Genomic DNA, 25,316 nt, shown 5'->3' with positions numbered 1-25,316 from the left:
TTGGAAGGGTATTCCTCATGCTTCAGCAAGGAGGTTACATGCCCCTAGTTGAGTCTCTTTTCTAATCTAAATAGTAACTTTTCTTTTGCCCTCAAGCATACTCCAACCCATGTTCTTCCTTCTCAATCTCAGCAGAAAATCTTACTTCACAGAGAAAAGAGATGCCATCCTGGATACTAACTTATATCTATATCTACCCACTATTTCCTTTTCGTTTTTAAACAAGAAGATACATCATTCCTCTTCTTCAGGGTAACTCTTTCATTTGTCCTCTTGGATCTGACTCTTCCATTTCCTCTGGTTACATTTGATCAATTATCTTCTATCTCTTGTGACTTCAATTTTCTTCCTCTTCAATGGACCCTTTCCCTCAATCCACTAAAATGTCCTTGGCTTTTCTATCCTTAAAACAAACAAACCGGCCGGGCGCGGTGGCTCAAGCCTGTAATCCCAGCACTTTGGGAGGCCGAGACGGGTGGATCACGAGGTCAGGAGATCGAGACCATCCTGGCTAACACGGTGAAACCCCGTCTCTACTAAAAAAAAATACAAAAAACTAGCCGGGCGAGGTGGCGGGCGCCTGTAGTCCCAGCTACTCGGGAGGCTGAGGCAGGAGAATGGCATAAACCCGGGAGGCGGAGCTTGCAGTGAGCTGAGATCCGGCCACTGCACTCCAGCCTGGGCGACAGCGAAACTCTGTCTCAAAAAAAAAAACAAACAAACAAAAAAAAAAACAAACAAACCTTCCCAATGATCACATCTACTTCCTCAAGCTCCACCCACTAACCTCCCTACATTACCAAAAGGATTTGAAAGAATACATTTACTGAATAAATGAAAATTGTTTTATTGGGTTTAGGCTTCTCTCCTGAACACCAGGCCTTTTTTTTCTTAATGTATTTATATCTGACTCAGTTCCAACAGAGGAAATAAAACAGCTAATTCCACCAAACTGAAGAAAACCGATGGATTTCACATCTCCAAATCCATTCCTCTACCCGTATTTTTTAAATTATGAGTAATTATCTGCATCACCATTCACCCTCAGACAATCTAGAATCCTTAAAGCCTGCTTTGATTCCTCCCTCTCCTTTATCCATAACTACACGAGGCCTTTCTAAAATCTCTCACATCTGTCCCCTTTGTGCCTTCCTGGAATTATTACTGTTGAAGTCTTTCTCATCTTACACTAATTGAAAGGGATGTTGTGAGGGTTAAATAAAATAATAAATGCGAATGTATTCTGTAAGTTATAAAGTACTATACAAAGATTATCATACAAATACTATTATATCTTTGGCATAAGTAAGCATGAAGTTACCTTAATATGACTTGTTCTTAAACAAATTCTGGGTATTAGTAATCAGTGCTTTCTTTTCTAATTACAAATCACTAAGCACTTGGCAAGCTGGTCTACAGCTTTTCTAGGAATCAGTGTCAAGATTTTCAATATATAGTTTCTTGACTTTACCTTCCTCTCCCTCCATTTTAAAATGTAAAATATGCAATTCTTCAGGTTTCTGGCAAAAATCTTCTATCCTCTTTTTTAAAAAAGACTTTATTTTTTAGAAGAGTTTTAGGTTCACAGCAAAATAGAGTAAGAAGTACAGAGTTTCCATGTATACCCTGCTCTCACACATGTACAGCCTCCCCAACTATGGACAGCACCCCTAAACTGGTACATTTGTTATAATCAATGAACCTACACTGACAGGTCATTATCACCCAAAGTCCACAGTTTACATTAGGATTCACTCTTGATGTTGTATATTCAATGGGTTTCGACAAATGTATAATGACATGTAGCCACTACTGTGGTATCTACAGAATAGTTTCACTGCCCTAAAAATCTTCAGTGCTCTGCCTATTCATCCCTCCTTCTCTTCACCACTAATCTTTTTACTGTCTCCATAGTTTTGCCTTTCCCAGAATGCCATATACTGGTAATCATAAAGTATACAGACTTTTCAGGTTGCCTTTTTTCACTTAGTGATATGCACTGAAGATTTCTCCATGTCTTTTCATGGTCAAGCCACTTTTAAACACGACTTTACTAAGGTATAACTGACATGTAACAAACCACATATTTAAAGTGCATAATTTGATATGTTTCAACATATGTGTACACCCATGAAACCATCATCAAATCAAGATAGCAAACATATCTAGTACCGCCTGAAGATTCCTAGTACTCTACTGTTCTCCCTCTTTCCCGCCCCTTCCCTCTGTACCTGATCTCCAGGCCAGCACTGATCTGCTTTCTGCCATTATAGATTAATAGGCATTTTTCAGAATTTTATAGATGGAACAATGCAGTATGTGCTTTTTTTTTTTTTTTCTTTTTGGTCTGGCTTTTTTCATGCTGTGTAATTATTTAGAGATTTATCCATGTTGTTGTGTGATCTAAAGTTCATTCTTTGTTATTGCTAAGTAGTAATCTGTTATATAAACACTGCTTTTTAAAGATGAGTAGCATTAGTTTTATAAACATTTCTAATATGTGTAGTACTCTACCCTAGTGTTCATTTATTTCTTCCATTCAGTTAAAATAGTGAAAAGCTTTCCTGTGTCCTCATCCATTTTGTGTTTTAATTTCAAAGAATCATATTTCAATGGAACAAATGACTAGCCTTTTGAAAATTATTTGATTCCTTTCTTGATTAAGATGATCAATTTTAAGCATTAATCTTTCATGTTATTAGGTAAGACTTTTGTTTTTCAGCAGTTACACCTGGAAAGCCTTCAACATTTCCAAACGTATCAGACCTCTCTCATTACTGTAAATAAAGCCAGGGAATTAAGAGGTACAAAGCCAAATACTGGTGAGATGCAGCAGCAAAAGAAAGCAATATCAAAGACAATACAGTGTCCTCAAAGACTCCAAGATCAGTTTATAATTAGTTATTAATCTGACAGATTTTTACACATTTTTAAGATATATTTAGGTTGAAAATCCATTTTAAAAAATTAGCTTATTTCCTGGTTCTTAAAGTGCAGACTTTAAATTCCAGGAGACTGAGATATACATACATATGTTTTGTTTGTTTGTTCTGTTTAGAGATGACATGTTGGCTGGGCACGGTGGCTTACGCCTGTAATCCCAGCACTTCGGGAGGCTGAGAGGTGTGGATCACAAGGTCAGGAGATGGAGACCATCCTGGCTAACACGGTGAAACCCCGTCTCTACTAAAAATACAAAAAATTAGCCAGGCGTGGTGGCGGGCGCCTGTAGTCCCAGCTACTCGAGAGGCTGAGGCAGGAGAATGGCGTGAACCCAGGAGGCAGAGCTTGCAGTGAGCCGAAATTGGGCCACTGCACTCCAGCCTGGGCAACAGAGTGAGACTCCATCTCAAAAAAAAAAAAAAAGAGATGATGTGTTGCTGTGTTGCCCAGGCTGGACTCGAACTGGGCTCAAACGATCCTCCCACCTCAGTGTCCCAAGTAACTGAGACTATAGGCACAAGCCACAGCACCTGGCTTCGGAGACTGATAGACTTTTTAATCCAAGTTTTACAGGGCAAATTCTATTGCTACAAATACTATATAATTTGATTTAAAAGATCTCCATTTAACATGTGATGGCCCATTTATTTCAAGCCATCTTTACTGAAACAAAAGAATTAGGCTAATCCCTGCATATTACTAACTTATCAGTGTTAAATGAAATTTATAGGAGGTCATTGGTTTAGACTGAGCTCCTCCTGCACTAGGGCCAACAGATCAAATAAAAATGGAGTCACTCATGCTGAAGTTCCACTTCACCAAGCCAAAACTAAATTATTTATCTGACCTTCCAAGCAATCAGGAGAGATGAAGTTAGTAGTCAAATTCCAAACATGCCAGTTGATATGATATGATATGATATGATAAGACTGACATAAGGAAGTCCCATCTGCTTTAACCTTAATAAGACATATGACCAATTTGCTTTTTCTTTTCTGTTTCTGCTTTCCTCACCCCTTTTCAGTCTATATGGTAGTACTCCTTTATCCACAGATTCATTTTCCAAGGTTTCAGTTATCTGAGGTCAAGTGCGGTCTGAAAATATTAAATGGAAAATTCCAGAAATAATTCAAAATTTCAAATTGCACCCTGTTCTGAGTAGCATGATGAAGTCTCATACCATCATGCTCTATAGTGTATATAGGATTCAGTACTATCCACCATTTCAGGCTTCCACTTGGGATCTTAGAACATATCCCCCCAAGGCTGGGTGCGGTGGCTCATGCCTGTAATCCCAGCACTTTGGGAGGCCAAAGTGGACAGATCAGTTGAGGTCAGGAGTTTGAGACCAGCCTGGGCAACATGGCGAAACCCCATCTCCACTAAAATTACAAAAATTAGCCAGGCATGGTGGCAGGCACCTGTAGTCCCAGCTACTTGGGAGGCTAAGGCAGGAGAATTGCTTGACCTGGGAGCCAGAGTTTGCAGTGAGCTGAGATCACACCACCGCACTCTTGGCCTGGGCAACACAGCAAGACTCCATCTCAAAACACACACACACACACACACACACACACACACACACACACACACACACCCCTTCAAGATAAGGTAAGACTACCATAAAACCAATCACTTTTACTTGGCTCATCAGAACACTTGTTCTATTTTATAGAATGAGGTGTTGCCTGATTCTTGAATGGCAAATAAAGGTGAAGTAAGATCTTTAAGCTAAATTTGTTGTAATTTTGTCTTTTGACATTACAAAGTATTAAAAATGAGTCATTTCCATTGTACTTTTGCAAATGGCCAAGTAAAGCCACACTTGATAACATTTTAGGGCTTAAAAAAAATCTTGAACTTGGTCCAGCACAGTGGCTCATGCCTGTAATCCCAGCACAGTGGGGGGCCGAGGAGGGCAGATCACGAGGTCAGGAGATTGAGACCATCCAGGCTAACACAATGAAACCCCACCTCTACTAAAAATACAAAAAATTAGCCGGGCGTGGTGGCACACGCCTGTAGTCTCAGCTACTCTGGAAGCTGAGGCAGGAGAATTGGCTGAACCCGGGAGGTGGAGGTTGCAGTGAGCCAAGATCCCGCCTCTGTACTCCAGCCTAGGTGACACAGCAGGACTCCGTCTCCACAGAAATCTTTAGGAAAAGGTGAAAGATTTATACGATTTGAAGAGAAACCAAAGAATGACTCTCTCAAAAAAAAAAAAATCTTGAACTTAAGCCGGCAACTAAAGATAATTCAGGAAAAGATTAATCAGATGAAGGTGTTCAAGTTAAATACAGCAACAGACCAAAAAGGTACTCTGAAATTCTGGACTATGTGGCTTTCTCTACAAATGAAACTAACAAAGACATTATGTGAGTGCAATCAAACAAAAATAAAACTACACTTGGGAAAAGAATGACTAGGTTGGTCCAAAAGAACTAAGAAGAAAATAATCATGAAACCAAAGCTGGCTGTTTATGGGTGAAAATTTTAACCCCCTGGTATAGTCAAGGTAATGTAAAATGTTTCTTCAAAACAAAGTCACTTGCGTTTACTACTAATAATCTCAGCTTTGACAAAAACTCTTTGCTTGGCCGAACTTACTTAGGCTTTTGAATTTTCTGTGAGGCCCATCTGTGCACTTCCTTGTAAAATCCAGTATTAGCAAAGAACCCTGCTAAGCCTGTTTAGCATAACATCCTGGATATCTAATCATCCTAAATATCTGATCAGGTTCCTCATCCTCCACCATTCCCCAGGTAATGTCTGATCACCCTGGCCTGTCTTCAGCAAGAATCCCGTTAGGTCGGCTTAGCCAGAATCCCCCTTATCCCTGATGCTTCCTTTTAGCAATTTTCCATCCATGGATCCCCACACTGCTCTTTGGCTATCAATTCCCATTTTCCCATGCTGTATTCGGAGTTGAGCCCAGTCTCTCTCCCCTACTGCAGGGCCCCACTCTGCAAAGGTCTTTATACCTATTGAGATGGTCCTAATAAAATCTTACTTACCATTCTTAAACAAGTATCACTGAATAATTTTTTTCTTTAAAAACTAGGATGTCTAATTTTATTGTCTTCTAAACAACTCCCAACCTTCTCCCCATCAAACCCACTCCTCTTATAAACCTAATCTCAGTACACAAGTACCCCATCTTTCTACTTGCTCGGAACTACATTTTGGAGTCTTTTATCCTCTACCCTCAATTTACCCTGAAATCAATGACCTCTCACCACCTCCACCAATTCCATTCTGGTCCAAGCTACATTATCTCTGGCCTGGATTATGGCAACAGTTCTGGACTGGTATCCCAGCTTCTGCTCCTGCTCAACCCTTTCCCTACAACAAAGTCTATTCTCCATCCAGCCACCAGAATGATCATTTTTAAAAGGCAAGTCTGGGGCCGAGTGCAGTGGCTCATGCCTATAATCCCAGAATGTTGACACACCAAGGTGGATGGTGTGATCACTTGAGCTCGGGAGTTTGAGACCAGCCTGGGCAACATGGTGAAACCCCATCTTTACAAAAAATTAGCCGGGCACGGTGGATGATATGTGCCTGAAGTCCCAGTTACTTCAGAGGCTGAGGTGAGATCACCTGAGCCTGGGAAGTCAAGGTTGCAGTAGGCTGTGATCATGCCACTGCACTGCAGCCTGGGAAACAAAGTGAGATCCTGTCTCAAAAATAAAATAAAATAAAAGGTAAGTTTAGTTAGATCCCATTTGTCAATTTTGGCTTTTGTTGCCATTGCTTTTGGTGTTTTAGATATGAAGTCCTTGCCCACGCCTATGTCCTGAATGGTATTGACTAGGTTTTCTTCTAGGGTTTTTATGGTTTTAGGTCTAACACTTAAGTCTCTAATCCATCTTGAATTAATTTTTGTATAAGGTGTAAGGTAGGGATCCAGCTTCAGCTTTCTACTTATGGCTAGCCAGTTTTCCCAACACCATTTATTAAATAGGGAATCCTTTCCCCATTTCTTGTTTTTGTCAGGTTTGTCAAAGATCAGATGGTTGTAGATGTGTGGTATTATTTCTGAGGGCTCTGTTCTGTTTCATTGGTCTATATCTCTATTTTGGTAGCAGTACCATGCTGTTTTGGTTACTGTAGCCTTGTAGTATAGTTTGAAGTCAGGTAGCATGATGCCTCCAGCTTTGTTCTTTTGGCTTAGGATTGTCTCAGCAACGCGGGCTCCTTTTTGGTTCCACATGAACTTTAAAGCAGTTTTTTCCAATTCTGTGAAGAAAGTCATTGGTAGCTTAATGGGGATGGCATTGAATCTATAAATTACCTTGGGCAGTAGTGAACAGACAATCTACACAATGGGAGAAAATTTTTGCAATCTACTCATCTGACAAAGGGCTAATATCCAGAACCTACAAAGAACTCAAACAAATTTACAAGAAAAAAACAACCCCATCAAAAAGTGGGCAGAGGATATGAACAGACATTTCTCAAAAGAAGACATTCATACAGCCAACAGACACATGAAAAAATGCTCATCATCACTGGCCATCAGAGAAATGCAAATCAAAACCACAATGAGATACCATCTCACACCAGTTAGAATGGCAATCATTAAAAAATCAGGAAACAACAGGTGCTGGAGAGGATGTGGAGAAATAAGAACACTTTTACACTGTTGGTGGGACTGTAAACTAGTTCAACCATTGTGGAAGACAGGGTGGCAATTCCTCAAGGATACAGAACTAGAAATACCATTTGACCCAGCCATCCCATTACTGGGTATATACCCAAAGGATTATAAATCATGCTGCTGTAAAGACACATGCACACATATGTTTATTGCGGCACTATTCACAATAGCAAAGACTTGGAACCAACCCAAATGTCCATCAATGACAGACTGGATTAAGAAAATGTGGCACATGTACACCATAGAATACTATGCAGCCATAAAAAAGGATGAGTTCATGCCCTTTGTAGGGACATGGATGCAGCTGGAAACCATCATTCTCAGCAAACTATTGCAAGAACAGAAAACCAAACACCGCATGTTCTCACTCACAGGTGGGAATTCAATAATGAGAACACTTGTACACAGGAAGGGGAACATCACACACTGGGGCCTGTTGTGGGGTCGGGGGGAGGGATAGCATTAGGAGATATACCTAATGTAAATGACGAGTTAATGGGTGCAGCATACCATCATGGCACATGTATACATATGTAATAAACCTGCACGTTGTACACATGTACCCTAGAACATAAAGTATAAAAAATAAAATAAAATAAAGAAACACATCAAAATAAATAAATAAATAAAAGGTAAGGTTCTTTACTCAAAGGGTGGACTCCCTTTTCACTGAGAGTAGAAACTCAAGTCCTTAAAAGGGCCTTCAAGGCCTTACACAGTCTAATCTCCCACCACACTAGCCTCTTTGACTTTATTTCTACTCCTCTTTGCTTTCTCCACCACAGCCAAATCAGCCTCTCTGCTGTCCTCAAACATGCCCAGCACACAGGGCTTCTGCAAGCCCTTCTGCCTTCCTCTCTGCTAGCACATCCTTCCCTCAGAGAGGCGCATGGATTACCTCTCACTTACTTCTGGTCTTGGCTCAAATGTCATCTTCTCTAGGAAGCCTTCCCTGACTGCCTCTAGTTAAAATTCCAACCTCTCCCCGTTCCCTGCCCTCCCTCTTCCCTGCTTTTTCTCTGTAGTACTTAACACCATCTGACACAGCACATATTTTATTTGTTTATTATCTGAGGTCCCCACTAGAATATAAGCTCCATGAAGGAGAGGATATTTATAGTTTCTTAGAAAAGTAACACGCAGTAGGTGCTCAATAAATGTTTACTAAATACATATATATAATTATATAGCTTATGAAGTATTTTCATGTAAATTAAATTACAGCAATTCATTTTTCCTTATGCCCTCTCTTCTCCAAATTCTCCAATCTTTGTAGTAACAATATGGGTGACAGCAAAGAGCTATCAGAAAAAGAGTTGTTGGCTATTTAACAAAGCTCTTTAAAACAGATACCCCATATTAATCAGCTACATCTATAAATTGAAAGCTTAAAGTCAACATCTTTATTAGCATAGGGTATCTAGGCATGGAATTTTAAAGTAATAGCGCAGAAGAGCCAAGAATCATCAGGAAGAAAAGTCTAATTCAGTTTGTCCTATCCATCTGTTAAACAAACAAAAGGAAAATGCAACCTGCATTTGATCTTCAAGGAAACACTGGCCCAAATTCAACACGAACGCATTCAACACAGAATTCGACTCCCTTAAAATTTTCTATCTGCTTAAAACAAACCCCATTAACTATCAAGGGCTGTCGCTGGGTGTGTATGGTCTACTGAGCGTATCGGGGATGTTTTGTTATGTTTTGCTTAACCAGATAAAAAGTAGCGTTAAGGAAATGTTTCTTAACGCCTCTTGTCCCCTGGACCATTAAGCAACCCCTTCGCTGGGCTTTACACCGGAGTCTTCTTGGGTAATTTCCCAGTTTATTTAACCCATCAGAAGCGAAGGGGCATCTCAGTCAGGCTCCGGTGATGCCGGAGACAGACAGCAGATGTCTCAGGGGATCCCCTGGAAAGAGAGGCTCTCGCCCAGTCAAAGGGTGTCACGGACAGGAGGAAAGAGCGGACCGAGGCGCACGGTAGAGGTGACAGGTGGGCGAGCACCGCAGGGCAAGAGCGCGGGGAATGACCAGCTGGGTGGTGGCGCGGACACCGCCAACTCCCATCGTCAACCTGACAGCCGGGGCCCAGCTGGGCTGAGTAGCGCAGCCGCACAGGATCAAAAAATAAAATAAAGGTAGCAACACAGCACCGTCAGCGTGCTCGACCTCGCCCCCCACGCGCTACGAAATAAAGTTAGTGCCCAGTAGCCGCTGCAATGGCCCAGAGGGGCCCAGCTGAGCTCCCGCCCCCGGCTCGGCGGCTGTCAAAGGCGGCCCGGCGCCGCGAGAAGTCCCAGAGCCCAGAAGCCAGAGAGGACGCCCCGAGCTGGCGCGTCAGGCCGAGTGCCCTCGCGCCCTCAGCCCGGCGGCCGCGGCCCTCAGCCCAGGCTGACTGCCACCAGCCCCAAACCGCCTCCCCTCCAAGCCACGCAGAGGGGCCGGGACCCGGAACCCTCTGCCGGCAGCGTCGGCGCCCGGCGGCCGCGTTTACCTGTTCTGTGGCAGCTGCGGCCGCCGCGCACTCCCCCTCTCCAGGAGAACCCCGAGCCGATGCCGCTGCTGGCCGCCGCCGCGCACACCCCACCCCCGCCCGCTCAGGTAACCCAGGAAACCGAGAACACCACCCCCTCCCTCCCCTCGCCCGGACCCAGACCCGCTCGTCTGCGCGTGCGTTCTTGGCTCGGCCTCGCGCGTGTAAGCCCCGCCTCCTCTGGGAGGACGGCGCCGGCGTCGCAGGCGTGACGCGTGGAACCAACGAGCCAATAGGGAAGGCAGGGGGGCGGGCCGACCCGCGAGTCTCCGACCGGGGCCGGGTCTGGGTTTGTCAGCGGTGGGGGTTTATACCCTGTGTCCGCACTACCACCCAGGGCTCTGCGTAGTCGGCAGTGTCAGACCCTGGGGAGAGCGAGCACCGTTTGAGAAGCACCAAACACAAGCGCAGCATCCGCCTCTTCCATTCAACACAGACTGTCAACCTGTCGCATTGTGTAGGTCTAGAGGATGAGGATAAAAGAAATAACGGGAAGGAGTCAGGAGAGGGAGAAAGGGTTACCCACAAGGCACCCCTAGCCTTCCTCTGGGACCTGGGAAAAGCTATATTTTAATGGTTACCGTCGGCTTCTTTCAAGAAACAAAAAGTGCTTTGCAAAGCCACTGCAGAAGTAATTCAGTGCAGTGGTGTATTTTCCAACCGACTCCTGTTCAAACACGGTTTGTATACAGTGCGCACTGTCAGTGTCATATGCCCTAATAGACCAGTCCCTCCAGAGAGTGGGAGCTGTAGGTTAAACCCAGGATGTTTTGGCTGCATCCCTGGCTCTGCGCCCAGCACGCGGCTGGCAGACTGCTGCGGTAGGCGCTTTGGCATTTCAAGGGCCACCCGCCTCACCTTCTAGTCACTGAGACAGCAACGCCAGAGGTACTGGGAAAAAGCCTGAACTGTAATCCTTCGGTAGTTTTCAAGTTCTGCCAAACAATGCAAACTATTAATAAGCAGATAATCTACAAATTGACAGGAATTGCTGTAGAATCAACAACTTCCATAATTTTTTGCACAGGAATTATGAAGTAGAAATAATTCAAGATATTATGTCCCAAGTCTATATACCAAATGTTACTCTCAATTCCTCAAACTCCCATCTGACCCAATGACAAGCAAAGTGCGTTAAGTTGCCCACTGATGTGGTTTACAGGGTGCTCTTGGAGAAAACTCCCCGCTTTAAAATATGTCTTCTCTGAGGTCTGATGTTTAACCATTAGCAGTTCATATCTTTAGGCGAAGATTGCCCACTTCCTCTGGCAGGCAGTCTTTTATTTGTATTTTTTATCTTTTTTTTGAGACACATTCTCGCTCTGTCGCCCAGGCTGGAGGGCAGTGGCGGGATCTGGGCTCACTGAACCCTAACAAGTGCAGGAAACAAATGCCTCAGGGAACTTATCACTCATTTAACCAGTATATAATGAGCACCTACAATGCGCTAAGTATTGTGCTAGGTGCATGTGTCTGAACTGAGACAAAAAGAGGAAGCCAAACTTAACCTGTTTCATAGTTTTACCTAAAGTTGTGTCTACTTTTATTTATACATTAACTTTCACCCACTAATCTTAAAAACACTCCTTTTTTTAATGGACAAAACAAGTCAAAGAAATATTAAGTAACAAGCTAATTTCTGTTAACCTTGAGTAGAAAATAATAGATTATCATGATTTCATTAAAGCGAAGAAAATGAAACAGACTTTAGATGATAATGGTATACAAATGGCCCTCAAAGTATTAGTTGTTCGTAAAAGGCACAAAGTAATGTCATTTGTGACTATTATTTTTTCGGTACCAGTATTTTTTATTTTATTTTATTTTCGAGATGGAGCTTCGCTCTTTTTTCCCTGACTGGAGTGCAGTGGCACAGTCTGGGCTCACTGTAACCTCTGCCTCCTGGGTTCAAGTGATTCTCCTTCCTCAGCCTCCCAAGTAGCTGGGATTACAGGAATGTGCTACCACACCTGGCTAATTTTGTATTTTTAGTAGAGGCAGAGTTTCATCATGTTGGTCAGGCTGGTCTCGAACTCCTGACCTCAGGTGATCCCCCCCCCACCTCTGCCTCCCAAAGTGCTGGGATTACAGGCGTGAGCCACCACGCCTGGCTTTGGTTCTAGTATTTTAACTAAGCTACTGCAGTGTGTATTTTATTCAATAGTATTTTAGAACATCAATACTAAATATACATATCAAATAAAACTTAGTTTAAAAGATTTCCTAGGAACACACACAAAATGTGTAGTGAAGAACATGAAAAAGAAGAAAAAAGTAAAGTAATAAGTATATAGAAGAAAGCTCTACTTATGCATGTATCACATGCTGGAAAACTTTTTAAGCCGGAAAGTCTTCAGCTAATTTGACTCCAGAATTATAATCTTAAATGAGATTGTAACATCCCAGCTTAAAACAACTCAGCCAATGTAAATGTGCATAATTTCACATTTAATTATTCTCCAAAATACCTTTAAAAAGTATTTGTGACTAAATGAATATATAAATCAAATCATGTCACATCTCTGTATTGGCTCTCCAGTTCTCTCAGATAAAAGTCGAAGTCCTTACAATGGCCTACAGAGCTCTATATCATCTGGCTCCTCATAACTTTGTCTCTTTCTACTCTCCCATCACTACCTACATACCTGCTTCTTTACTGTTTACCAAACATGGCAGATACAGTCTTGCTTTAAGAACTTTGCACTGACTGGCGCCTCTGCTTGAAATTTGTTTTCTCCACATGGCTGCAGTTGTAACTCCTTTATCTTCTCCATGCTTTTGCTCAAATTTCACCTCTCAATGAGGTCTACCCGCAATACTACCCTAAAACTAGTTAAGAGGGGCCTCTGCCCTGGACCCCACACATGAATGGACCTCATCTCACAAATGTTCCCTAAAATAGTTGTATTTTGAAACATTGTCACTTCTTGGGGGTGGGAACAGTGGCATTGGTGAGAGTTGACACAGTTGTTAAATCAAGTTTAGCCTAAAACTGCCTCCTTGCATATTTTAAGTTCAGCCTAAAGGTTTTTCTGTACATCGTGAGCTATAACAAATGAAGGTGTAAACAGGCCGTACATAGCCCACAACTGTGTCAATTCCTGAGTTTTGGCCAATCAAATGTTTGAACTGTGTTCTAATAAGGCAAATGTTGAGCTGCAACCAATCCAGTTGTTTCTATACCTCACTTCCATTTTCTGTACATCACTTTCCTTTTTCTGTCCGTTAAGTCTCCCACCATGTGGCTGCGCTGGAGCCTCCCTTGGCTCAAAAGGCTGCCTGATTCACGAATCATTTGTTGCTCGGTTGAACTCCTTCAAATTTAATTCAGTTGAAGTGTTTCTTTTATCATAGTGTAACCTGTAACTCTAAACATCATCTCTTTCATAGCACCCATCAACTTCTGACATACTACATAATGTGCCTATTTCTTATGCTTATTTTCATTGTCACCCCTGTTTAGACTATGGGTTCTACAAGGGCAACAATCTTTGTTCTATTTCTGTTGTATCCCAAGGACCAGAACAGTGCCTGGCACTTAGTAGGCACTCAGTAAATATTTGGATAAATAGTTAAATTAAGAAAATTTTGTTGAAAATTCAAATAAATATCCAAACAGTAAGTTGACCATAATTTTGGAGCTGGACAATCTTACTGTCTACTACAATGCATGGGAACAGAAATGGATTTGTGAAGTGGCAGAGGAATACAAGACTGTGATTTCAGCAATAGCAAGAAGGTCAGAATTATACAGATGAATAAAATTATGCATTTGACTAAAGACCTGCATCAATTTAATTTTGAGTGTCACTTTAATTTAATTTTGAAGTGCTTTACCTTATTAGGATGCATATGCATCTTTTAAAATGGTGCATCTTGGTAGCCACCTTGAAACTTTATTGAAGAGGTCAATTCGTAATTAATGTCTTCATTAAGTTGTTACCAACATCCACTTCATTTTGCAAAAGTTATCAGATTTGGTTGTAGTATGATTCTTTCATGTAATTTTCTCTACTAAATCACTGATAGCATTTGAAATCCCTGAAAGTATTGTCAGAGGCGTCCTAACTAGAGCGACTCCATCTTGAATAAAGGCCAGATAAAGCCAAACCTGCTGTGTTACATTGCCAAGGGCTTGGGCACTGTTGGTCACAAGATGTTATGGTTGAGGGAATGAGTTAAGATGTTAATAACTAATTAAAGACCCAGAATTTATGGAACTGTCCTAGTACTTTAAGAACAAAAAGCATTCTTAGTTTAAGACTAGGTTTTGCTTTAAAGATTATAATATAATACACTCATTAATTCTTGCTGAAATCAATAGTAACATAGGAAAATAACAATACTAATAGCATGTCACAAGCTGATCACAAGCCTTTGTAACAAAGTACACTATTCTTAACCTATATAAGCAAGCACTACGTTTAAGGTAGTGAGTTCCTCCTTTTGCTTTCTGAGGACACCCTACTCTGTAATTGAGTAGTCTCTAATAAACTATCTTAACTTCACTATACTCTGCAGCTCACCCTGAATTCTTTCCTGTGCAAGATCCAAGAACCTGCTCTTGAGGTCTGGGACAAGACTCGTTTTCCGGTGACAGTATCTATACTTTACTCAAAAACTCTCATGTCCTTGCATTAAGAGATTTATACATGTGGGGGAGGAAAAGTTTCCTCAACCCTCCTAGGGTTCCTGGCTGACTCTGAAATAAAACAGACAGATTAACAGGAAAAAAATATATAAATGTATTTAATCAAAGTTTTACATAACATGGGGCCAAGCACAGTGGCTCACGCCTGTAATTCCAGCCCTTTGGGAGGCCAAGGTGGGTGAATCACCTGAAGTTAGGAGTTTGTGACCAGCCTGGCCAATGTGGCGAAACCTAGTCTCTACTAAAAATGCAAAAATTAGGCAGGCGTAGTTGCACGTGTGTGTAGTCTCAGCTACTCAGGAGGCTGAAGCAGGACAATCGCTTGAACTGGGAGGCAGAGATTGCAGTGAGCCAAGATCACACCACTGCACTCCAGCCTGGGCGACGGAATGAGATTCTGTCTCAAAAAAAAAAAAGTTTTATGTAACATGAAAGACTTCAGAAATGAAGACCAGAAGACCCAGGGATAACTGCCCGTTTTTCTGCTTAGAATCAATGAAGAATTGACAGCACTGCAGAAATGTGACTGGACAAAGGAGTTTGGTCTCATGGTAATAGACTGAGGGGGAATCCAGCAATACCTGTCTGTTCCGATTCTTCTTGGCATCTCTATGCAGCGTTCCTTCTTCCCGGATACAGGGCAGGATGCCTCTGGAATGAAGGTCTTATGACCTAGAATCATCCAACAGGGGAGGTCAGAGAATTTTTTTATGGCCAGCTTTTCTACAGAAAGTTGGGGAGAAAGAGCAGCTCACACCTGTAATCCCGGCTCTTTGGGAGGCGGGCAGATCACTTGAGTTCAGGGGTTCGAGAGCAGCCTGGCCAACACAGTGAAACCCTATCTCTACTAAAAATATAAAAAATTAGCCAGGTGTGGTGGTGCACGCCTGTAGTCCCAGCTACTTAGGAGGCTGAAGCAGGAGAATCCCTTGAACCTGGGAAGCGGAGGTTACAGTGAGCCGAGGTCCCACCATTGCACTCCAGCCTGGGTGACAGAGCGAGACTCCATCTCAAAAAACAAAAAGAAAGTTGGGAAGAAAAAGAATAATATTTCCGGGTTTATGGCTTGCTTTGTGGTGGAGGAGTTCTACTTTCTATGGCTTGCCTTAGAGTTTCCACGGCCTATCTTGAATGAGAAAGAGAAGCAGGAGAAAGGAGGGGGAGAGAAGGTGAAACAGATCTTGCTTCTGAGGCTCTCTTGGTTTCCTGCAGTTCGTTCAAAGTACTCAGCATGCCAAGGCACCAAACTTTGGGGTATTGTGTTGAGTCCTGACATAAACACCATTTCCTTGAGGTGACCTTTCCAACCAACCAAAAGTGTTAACACAACTGAAACTTCCCCTCTCCTGTGGAAACCTCAGGCCGAATGTGTCTTAGTGTTCTACTTTCATATGTAGGAAAGACTGTACTTGTGGGCAACAGTGTCGTTAATTCTCATACACGTTTGTTTTTTCCATTTAAAATTTCTGACCTGTTTTTCTGCTTACAACAGAAAATATATGCTATAGTAATAAACTCAAACACTAGAGAAATATATAATATACAATGTAGGAAATGGAAGTATTCCATGATCTCACCCTGGAGACAATCATGGGTAATTGACGGACATGCCCACAGGTGTTTTACTGGACACACACACAAACACAGAGGTGTGGCTATTATTGTGCTATTATTACTATCACCACCACTATCATTGAAAAAAGAGGGATTTGGGTCCATTATTGAGCATAATTCTTAGCCAAGTGGTTTATTTGGCATTCCTTACTTTAACAGCCAATCTTTGTCTATCTTAATTCCCAATATATTCCTGCAGTCTACACATTTCTGAGTAACTTTCACCTGAAACCACACTAGCTGTTTATTTTGGAAGAGCAAACTAAATCTGTCCTACACAATAGACAGGCTAAGAAGTGCAAGGAAATTAAGAAACATTATCATTTGAAATACAGGTTTCCTATTCATTCCTGTTTATGAAGCCAAGAGCCCAGGTTATCTGAGCAGATTAAAAATTACAAGGACTCGCTAAAACTCTTGGTCACTCATTCAGAAGGAAATGGAAAAACACAGATAGTATAAGTTCTCAGCAGATGCATAGAACAGAATATCACTTGACCACTTCAAAACAGCAGTTGAAAAGGGTGAGTCAGAGTCAAGGTAAGGAACAGGTAAAGATATGTATGTGTGTGTCACCGCCTCCTCGAAAAATGGTACTACATAAAAAGATTCTGAATATGTACACTTCACCATTCTATAAACACCACAATTTTGCACCATTTCAAAAAATGTCTCCAACTCTACCTAGTCCCACGTGCAGAATCCACTACAGTAGTAAGATTGCAAGATTGATCTGTTATCTCAGACCTTCATTTATTTTCTGTATACTTGCAATGTTCAAGGCTTTGGAATGAAAGACATTCTGGGTCTGCTTGGACTCCAGACAAGTAAACAAGCAATTATAGTAGAGGGAGATGAAAGTTATGGCAACATTGTGCATAGGATTCTCTGGAGCAGCACTGAGGAACATCCAGCCCCCATCCCGGGATCACAAAAAGCTTCTTGGAAAGGCAACCTGTAAACTTGAGATGCAAACACTCAGCAGACTTTGAGCAGGCCAGTTTTTCCTAATGTTTTAAGCACCTCCAGTCTAGGATAAATTTTTAAAAATAAGAGTAATGCAGTGGGTTTTTCATAAAGCTAATTTTATCCAAAGGACTGTCCTTTATTCTGAAACTAAGACCTTCCTACTTTTGGAGAATTTAAATAATCTTCCTTTTATGATATAGAAATAATAGTTTGGATATCTCAAATAGGCTTTCTGGACCAATCAGTTGACAATTAAGAGTTGGACATTTGATTGGTCCCTGAAAGGGTTTGTTGTTTTGTTGGTGGTGTTGATATGGTTGTTATTTGTATGTGCGTGTGTGTGCATAGACGTGTGTGCGTAAAATCCATGTGTCCAGAAACAACTGACAGCTGAGCTAGGATGGACAGCAAGGGTGTTCCAAGCCCAGGCTCCTCCTCCAACCAGCAGCATCAGCATTACCTGGGAGCTTGAGAGAAACACAGAATCTCAGGCCATGCCCCAGACTTACTGAGTCAGGCTTGGCATTTTAACATGATCCCTGGGTGATTTATATGCACGTTAAAGTGCATTTTGTTCCCTCTATTCCTAGAATAGAGGGAACAGCAGGGGAAAGCCTGGTGGGAAAGATCACGGTGGTTTGAAGATCTTTTCCAAAGTGAAAGAGTCAAGGCCACAATTCAGGCAGGCTGAGAGTGATGCTGGGAAGGCAGGCAGGAGGGTAGAGGAAGATGATTTGTGTTTCCCCTCTGCTCCCACTGTAGCTGCATAGATCACTGTTCCCTATTTCCTACGGTCATTTTTAACTAAGGCATGTTCCATGTCGCTTACAATGTCCAATCACTTATTGAAAAACCTCAAAGCACAGGTTAAATATCCTGGGACAAATATCTTGGGCCTATTGTGTGGCGATTAGTGGGATGCTGATTAAGCATTTCATAACTGCAATAACAAGTTATTCTGACTCTCCAGAGCGGCTAGTGGAGAGTCTGTTTTAATAAGGACCAGACACCAAAGGATAAAAATTTACCCTAAGCCAGGGGCCAGCTACGTCATGCTGATGGAAGGAGTCCTGCCCCACACAATTGCTTGGCTGTCTAAATTAGTTTTCATCCTATACCTGCATAAGAACTGTGCTGCAGCCTGGGCAACATGGCGAGACCCTATCTCTACAAAAGTAAAAAATTAGCCAGGCATGGTGGCACACACCTGTGGTCCCAGCTACATGGGAGGCTGAGGCAGGAGGATGGCTTGAGCCCAGGAGTTTGAGGCTTGTAGTGAGGTATGATTTTCAAATCTGGGCGACAGAGTAAGACTTTGTTTCAAACATACAAACAAACAAAAACAAACAAACAAACTGCATTGAATGTACTAAAGGCATGATCTTTCCCTATTTATGAGTTAGGATTTAAATTAAAATATGCTTTTTCTAGGCTGGGCATGGTGGCTCATGCTTGTAATCCCAGCACTTTGGGAGGCTGAGGCGGGTGGTTCACTAGAGTCCAGTAGTTTGAGACCAGCCTGGCCAACATGGCGAAATCCCATCTCTACTAAAAATACAAACATTAGCCAGGCATGGTGGCAGCACCTGTAGTCCCAGCTACTCAGGAGGCTGAGGTGAGAGGATCACTTGAACCTGGGAGGTAGAGGTTGCAGTGAGCCGAGATCACATCACTGCACTCCAGCCTGCGTGACAGAGTGAGACTGTCTCTAGAAAAAGAGAAAATGCATTTTCTCTTTTATCTGCTAAAAGGCAAAGAATATCCCACGTGGCCAAAAAACCAAAACACAATCCAATATCGTTTTCCCTCCCTTTCTTGCTTCCCACAGTATTTCTATTGTTATTTTCTTAAAAAAAAAAATGGTTTGTCTTCTCAAATACGCTTTGAGTTTATTAAGTTGTGGGAACTGCATTTTGACTTTTTGTGTTCCCAAGTGCCCAAGATAGTAGTTGCTCAATTAATTTTTTAGCTAAACGAGGAAGCTGATGACACAGAAGAATACAAATAGTTGAATGAATTCTCTAAGATCTGTAGCCACATGGCCAACAGTTGCTAGAGCTGATTCTCATACTTGAGGAGATTTTATTTAAATTCTGATTTTTTGTTCCTGGCAGATCGGAGTATTTGACTTCTGTGTGCACTATGGTGCGACATCCTGTTTGTTAGTAAAGTGCTGTTTTCTGCAAAGAGAAACTAAACTAGTAAAAATGACACAATCATTTGTGCAGCTCACTACATAAGCTAATTTGAGAGGCACAGGCCTGTCATATTTGGAATTGAAACTGAATATTAGTGTAGCATGGTCCACTTTAAGCCTAACCTATGTTTACCACTAGAATTTAGATGGTCTGAGTTATGGGGGTCCTGGTGGGGCAACCCCAGGCATTGGTTCAGATGAGTGACTGAAGAACTCTCATTCAGACCTTCCCAGGTACAAAAGCTTATCTGATAATAAAAGTTGGGTTGCAGAATGGAGCAGGTGATTGTAAGTATGACAGAGGGTCGGGCATCCAGATTTGCTCCTTACCTGTTCCCTAGATATTTCTATGTCCAGTCCTGGACAAAAGATCTGAGATTTAAAACAGAAAGGCTTATTTTCCCTAAAATGTCTGTGGGATCCCTGGTCAAAGTCAGCACTGATATGCTATCCATATAACCAGGTGGTTATACCAGAGAAAAGAGAATGGCCCTGTCCTGCTATCCAGAGGGGCCAGCACCACACACCAGCCATGAGAGAGAGAGGTCACTCAGTCTATCAGTTGTTTGCTGGAGCCTCTGATGGAAGAAAAATCCTTCTCCCTCCCCAGATTGTGCTGACATCAGAGGAAGAAATATAGGAATCATGGGAACACAGAATTCAGTTTGTAAACCGTTCACTTACGGTCAACTTGTTGTTGTTGTTGTTTTTGGAAATGGGGTTTCACTCTTCTTGCCCAGGCTGGAGTGCAATGGCACAATCTCCGCTCACCGTAACTTCCGCCTCCCAGGTTCAAGCAATTCTCCTGCCTCAGCCTCCTGAGTAGCTGGGATTACAGGCATGCACCACCACATCCGGCTGATTTTGTATTTTTAGTTAGACATGGGGTTTCTCCATGTTGGTCAGGCTGATCTCAAACTCCCAACCTCGGGTAATCCGCCCACATTGGCCTTGCAAAGTGCTGGGATTACAGGCGTGAGCCACCATGCCTGGCTGGTCAACTTTTTTTTTTTTTTAACGTTTCTATTCCGTGAGTACAGTTCTGAGACAATTGTATCGCTTAGCAGTGTAGATGTAGTCCAGGTGGGTCATCTTATGGAAAATAAAATGTGTGATCTATTCTGAAGTATTTGACAATGTCTGCCACAAAAAATAATAATAATAAATCTAAAACCCACATTGATATTGGAGCAAATACAGACATTAGGTTGGAAAACCAATCACTGAAATATAATATCAAGAAGACAGGGCAACAGGGTGTTACTAATTCTAGAAATCTGAGGAAGGCCGTTGACTCAGATAAGATGTAGCAAATCACCTTTGTGAATTGGGAAGGGCCTCAAATATGCAAGGCATTTAAACATGTCTGGGCCCACTTAATAATGTAATCTTCTGGATCTTTATAGTTTTAAAAATCATCCTGTCACTTCGCACATGTTGGTAAGGTAGGGTAGCGTAAACAGCAAAGCCCCAAGGCCACATCCCCAGGGGCAGGTGAGCTCCGCCTTCAGCTGCAGGGAGGACTCCAGGCCAGGAGGCAGTCTTGGCAAATTGCGTTCCCACCCTGACCAATGAGGGAGTGGCTTGTGGCAGAGCAACTCTAGCTCTGCAAGTGGACTCTGTGGCCAGTGTGCAAGCTGCCATCGAACTCAGCTTCTCCTGAATTCTGTGTGATTTCAAGAAGATACTCTCCCTTCTATCCTACCCTCCCTGATTCCACCTCCTTGGACACATGTTCCCTAATAGTCAGATACTAGCAACCTGAAGTAAAAATAATGATGGCCGCCCTGCTTCCGCCATTGTGGCTCCTACTGCCCAAGTTTCTCCTCCAGAAACAAAAGCACCAGCCAAGATTTTGAGGTCACCAAATCACAGTAATAGCTGACCAGGAAATGTATTGTAAAACACCGTCACAGGACCTCTCACCCAGCAGGATAACCTCTCCTGACTTGTTTCCTGCCAAACCCATAGCACCATTTTTGGAACTCAGCTGCTGACTGATAATTAGGTCTAATAGGAGAGCAAGGGTTTTCTGATGGGATACAGATGATACCATATTTACTGGCAGCTGTGCCTTTGCTAATTGTTGGAACCTTGGCTTTTAACCCGTGCTTGCTGCCCACCATGCTGGGCTTAGGCAATCCAATGAACACAGTTCTTCACACATTAATATTTAAAAAAATTTTTTTTATAGATTTAGGGGTGCAAGTGCAATTGTATTACATGGATATATTGAGTAGTGGTGAGGTCTGGGCTGTTAGTGTATCCATCACCTGAGTAGTGAACATTGTACCCAATAGGTAACACATTTTTTTAAGAGACAGGGTCTTGTTCTATAGCCCTGTCTGCAGTTTTGGGTGCAATCATAGCTCACTGTAACCTCAAACCCCTGGGCTCAAGCAGTCCTCCCACCTCAGCCTCCCAAAGCACTGGGATTACAGGTGTAAACCACCACTATCAGCCATTCTTCACACATTGAAGACAACTATGAGGTGAGTGTCCCTAACCACTTGTGGCTGACTCTTAATACACAGAAATGATATTAGAGCATTTATCACTGGGGAGAATACATTTGCAGGTATGGGGGTGAATTCTGAGCAAGGCGGGCATATAATAGATGTCTGAAGGCAAGACAAATCTTTGGCCACTGGGGACTGGTTTTGCAAAAGGAGGGAGCATATGGCAGGAATGGTTGCCTGCCAACAATATTCACCTCAAGAACTGCTGAGTGGCACCCCAGGTGCTACCTGTGTTAACTGGGTCCCTAACCAGACACCTGACAACATGTGTGGAGGACATTGTTTGAAGGGAAAGAGAACAGGGAAAAATATTTTCCTCCAGATACATAGTCTGTTCCTTTAACACCATTCATTATACTCATCTTTTCCCCTCTAATCAGAAATGCCACTTTTATTACGTACTAACTGCCTTTCAGTTTTCCAGGCTGTTTCTGAGCATTCTGAAACAGAGAAATATGGAACCATAAACTGAAAGCTCTGAGAATGGATCTAGCTTTTTTCTTTTCTTTTTTTTTTCTTTTGAGACAGAGTCTCGATCTGTCACCCAGGCTGGAGTGCAGTGGCACGATTTCAGCTCACTGCCAGCTCCGCCTCCTGGGTTCAAGTCATTCTCCTGCCTCAGCCTCCCAGGTAGCTGGGATTACGGGCATGCGCCACCATGCCCGGCTAATTCCTGTATTTTTGGTAGAGACGGGGTTTCACCATGTTAGCCGGGGTGATCTCGAACTCCTGACCTCAGGAGATCTGCCCACCTCAGCTTCCCAAAGTGCTGGGATTACAGGTGTGAGCCACCATGCCCAGACTGAGAACAAACTCTTGTCTCGTTTTTTCTTCGAGTTAGCAGCAATTACATGCACAGCACTTATACCTTTTATGTCTTGTATTTACAAGTCATTGGTTAGGCTGTCTGAATTCTCCAATTATCTCAAGCATGGTTTTTTGTTTGTTTGTTTGTTTTTTGTATTGACCACTTCCTCAATTTCAGAGAAGAAGGAAGACTATATCTCACTCAATATTAGTGTAGCAATATATGTGAAAAAAACTCAGTAGACTTGCCTTATACTGCTTTCCCTTGTGGAGAATCAATAACATAGACATTCTGAAAACATGGACGATAAGAATGGAGGTGGTAAGATGTACAAGTTGATTAGTCAGTTATTCTAAGTCAAGGATCCCATGTTGATTTATGACTCGGTAAAAGTGTCATCATTTGACACCATCATAACAGTGACTATACACACATCTTTGCCACACCTGATACGTACAGCAAACCAGAAAGAATCATGGGAAGTGGGTTAGGGTATTTATTCTAATGCTATAACCAATACTGCCTAGACGGAATGTACACATACCATGTAGGACTTACTGTCTGTTTTTACCAAGAGTATTTTTTCTATTCTTGCCTCAGGGCTTTCCTTCTCTGTGCCTGTTCCTTTTTCATGGAAAACGGTCTCCTCAATTGCGATGTTTTAAAATCCCACCAGCACTTATCTTATCACCCTAAATGTCCCTACGATTCTACTTCATCTTCGAAGATTTTTCTTATGCAAATGGGAAGATCAAGTATTGCTGCATTTTGTCCTTTGAAGAATTCCATTTAGTGGCTGGGCACAGTGGCTCACACCTGTAATCCCAGCACTTTGGGAGGCTAGGGTGGGTGGATCACCAGAGGTCAGGAGTTCAAGAACAGCCTTACCAACATGGTGAAATCCCATCTTTACTGAAAATACAAAAATTAGCTGGGCATGATGGCAGGCACCTGTAATTCCAGCTACTTGGGAGGCTGAGGCAGGAGAATCACTTAAACCCAGGAGGTGGAGATTGCAGTGAGCTGAGATCGTACCACTGCACTCCAGCCTGGGTGACAGAGCCTGTCTCAAAAAAAAAAAAAAAAAAGAATTCAATTTAGCTTCCTTTGAGAGAGGACTATGAGTCCAATTTACTGTCATTTGAGTCTGCAATGAAAGGAAAGGATCCCTAGTATTACATGGGGTGCTGGTCATTGTGATAATTCAGATGATCCCACTTTTTTGAGGTTACCAGAATGCTTTCACTTGGGTTGCCTTATTATCATGAATGTAAAGGGGTGCTTGTTACTTTACTGAGGGTAAAATCAGCCTAGGAAATTAAGTGACTTGCTAAACGTGATGTGCAGGGCAGGGCTGGAACTGGGGTTCCTAACTCCAAATTCCCAAGCAGGTCATAACAAAGTGATAACTACAAAACTTACCCACTGGTTTTCTTAAAAGGATTTTCTCCTTAGAAGTATTTTGCCAGAGTTTAATTTTAGATTGCAAGTGTTATTCACACTGTCACGTTTCAACAGGTTTGCAAGTTCTACTGTGTGGAAAACATACTTTTACCGCAGGGAAGAGTCAGATGTTCTTTGCAGTCTTTGTTGTGCTTTAATTATCTAAAATTACTCCTTGGGAATTTGTATATATCTACATTACCACACTGAAGATGCATATTTAACATGCACAATCAGCTTTGAGGAAAAATAATAGGGGTTTGAATTACCATACCATCCAACAGTTACACTTCTGGTACATATCAAAGAGTGACAGCAGGATCTCAAAGAGATATTGGTACACCCATGTTCATAGCAGCATTATTCACAAAAGCCAAAGGGGAAGCAATGCAAGTGTCCATTGATAGATGAATAAAGAAAATGTGATACATGTTTTTATATATATATATACACACACACACATATATATCACTGTGTGTATATATATATTTACATATACATACATATATACATATATGCAATGGAATATTATTCAATGTTAAAAAGAAAAGAAATTCTGACACGTGCTGCAACATGGATGAATCTTGAAGGCACGATGCTAAGTGAAAAAAACCTATCACAAAAGGACAAACCCTACATATAATGTATATAGAGTAGTCAAATTCACATAGACAGAAAATAGAATGGTGGTTGCCAGAAGCTGGGGGATAGAAGGAAATGAGGAGTTAGTGTTTAATGGGTATAAAATTTCAGCTGGAGAAGTTTAAAATGTCCTGGAAATGGATAGTAGTGGTGGTTACACAAGAATGTGAATGTACTTAATGTCACTAAACTGTACATTTTAAGAATTGTTAAAATGATACATTTTATATTATGTATATTTAAACACACACTCACACACACACTGTCTCTCTCTCACTCACACACACGTGCACACACACACTGTCTCACTCACACACACGCGCACACACACACTCTC

At 42.1% G+C, this 25,316-nt stretch overlaps 1 protein-coding gene and 1 pseudogene across 5 annotated transcripts in view; both read right to left on the bottom strand.

The window, feature by feature from the left end:
• Nucleotides 1–10,222, bottom strand: part of LYST (lysosomal trafficking regulator) — a 212,479-nt gene extending 202,257 nt beyond the window's left edge. For 4 of the 5 annotated variants that reach the window (XM_023216208.1, XM_023216210.3, XM_023216211.3 and 1 more), the window contains exon 1: nucleotides 10,098–10,222. The gene's annotated coding sequence lies outside the window, so the exon portion shown is untranslated. The remainder of the gene's footprint in view (nucleotides 1–10,097) is intronic. The other variant, XM_023216209.3, reaches the window with a different exon arrangement.
• LOC111545332 lies at nucleotides 5,061–5,146 on the bottom strand (annotated as a pseudogene).
• Nucleotides 10,223–25,316: the final 15,094 nt, after the last annotated feature.

The sequence above is a fragment of the Piliocolobus tephrosceles genome, chromosome 1 (genome assembly GCF_002776525.5).
Source record: "Piliocolobus tephrosceles isolate RC106 chromosome 1, ASM277652v3, whole genome shotgun sequence".
In the NCBI taxonomy this organism is placed as follows: Eukaryota; Metazoa; Chordata; class Mammalia; order Primates; family Cercopithecidae; genus Piliocolobus; species Piliocolobus tephrosceles.
Note: the sequence above shows the minus strand (reverse complement) of the source record. Positions and strands in the feature narration are given on the sequence as shown.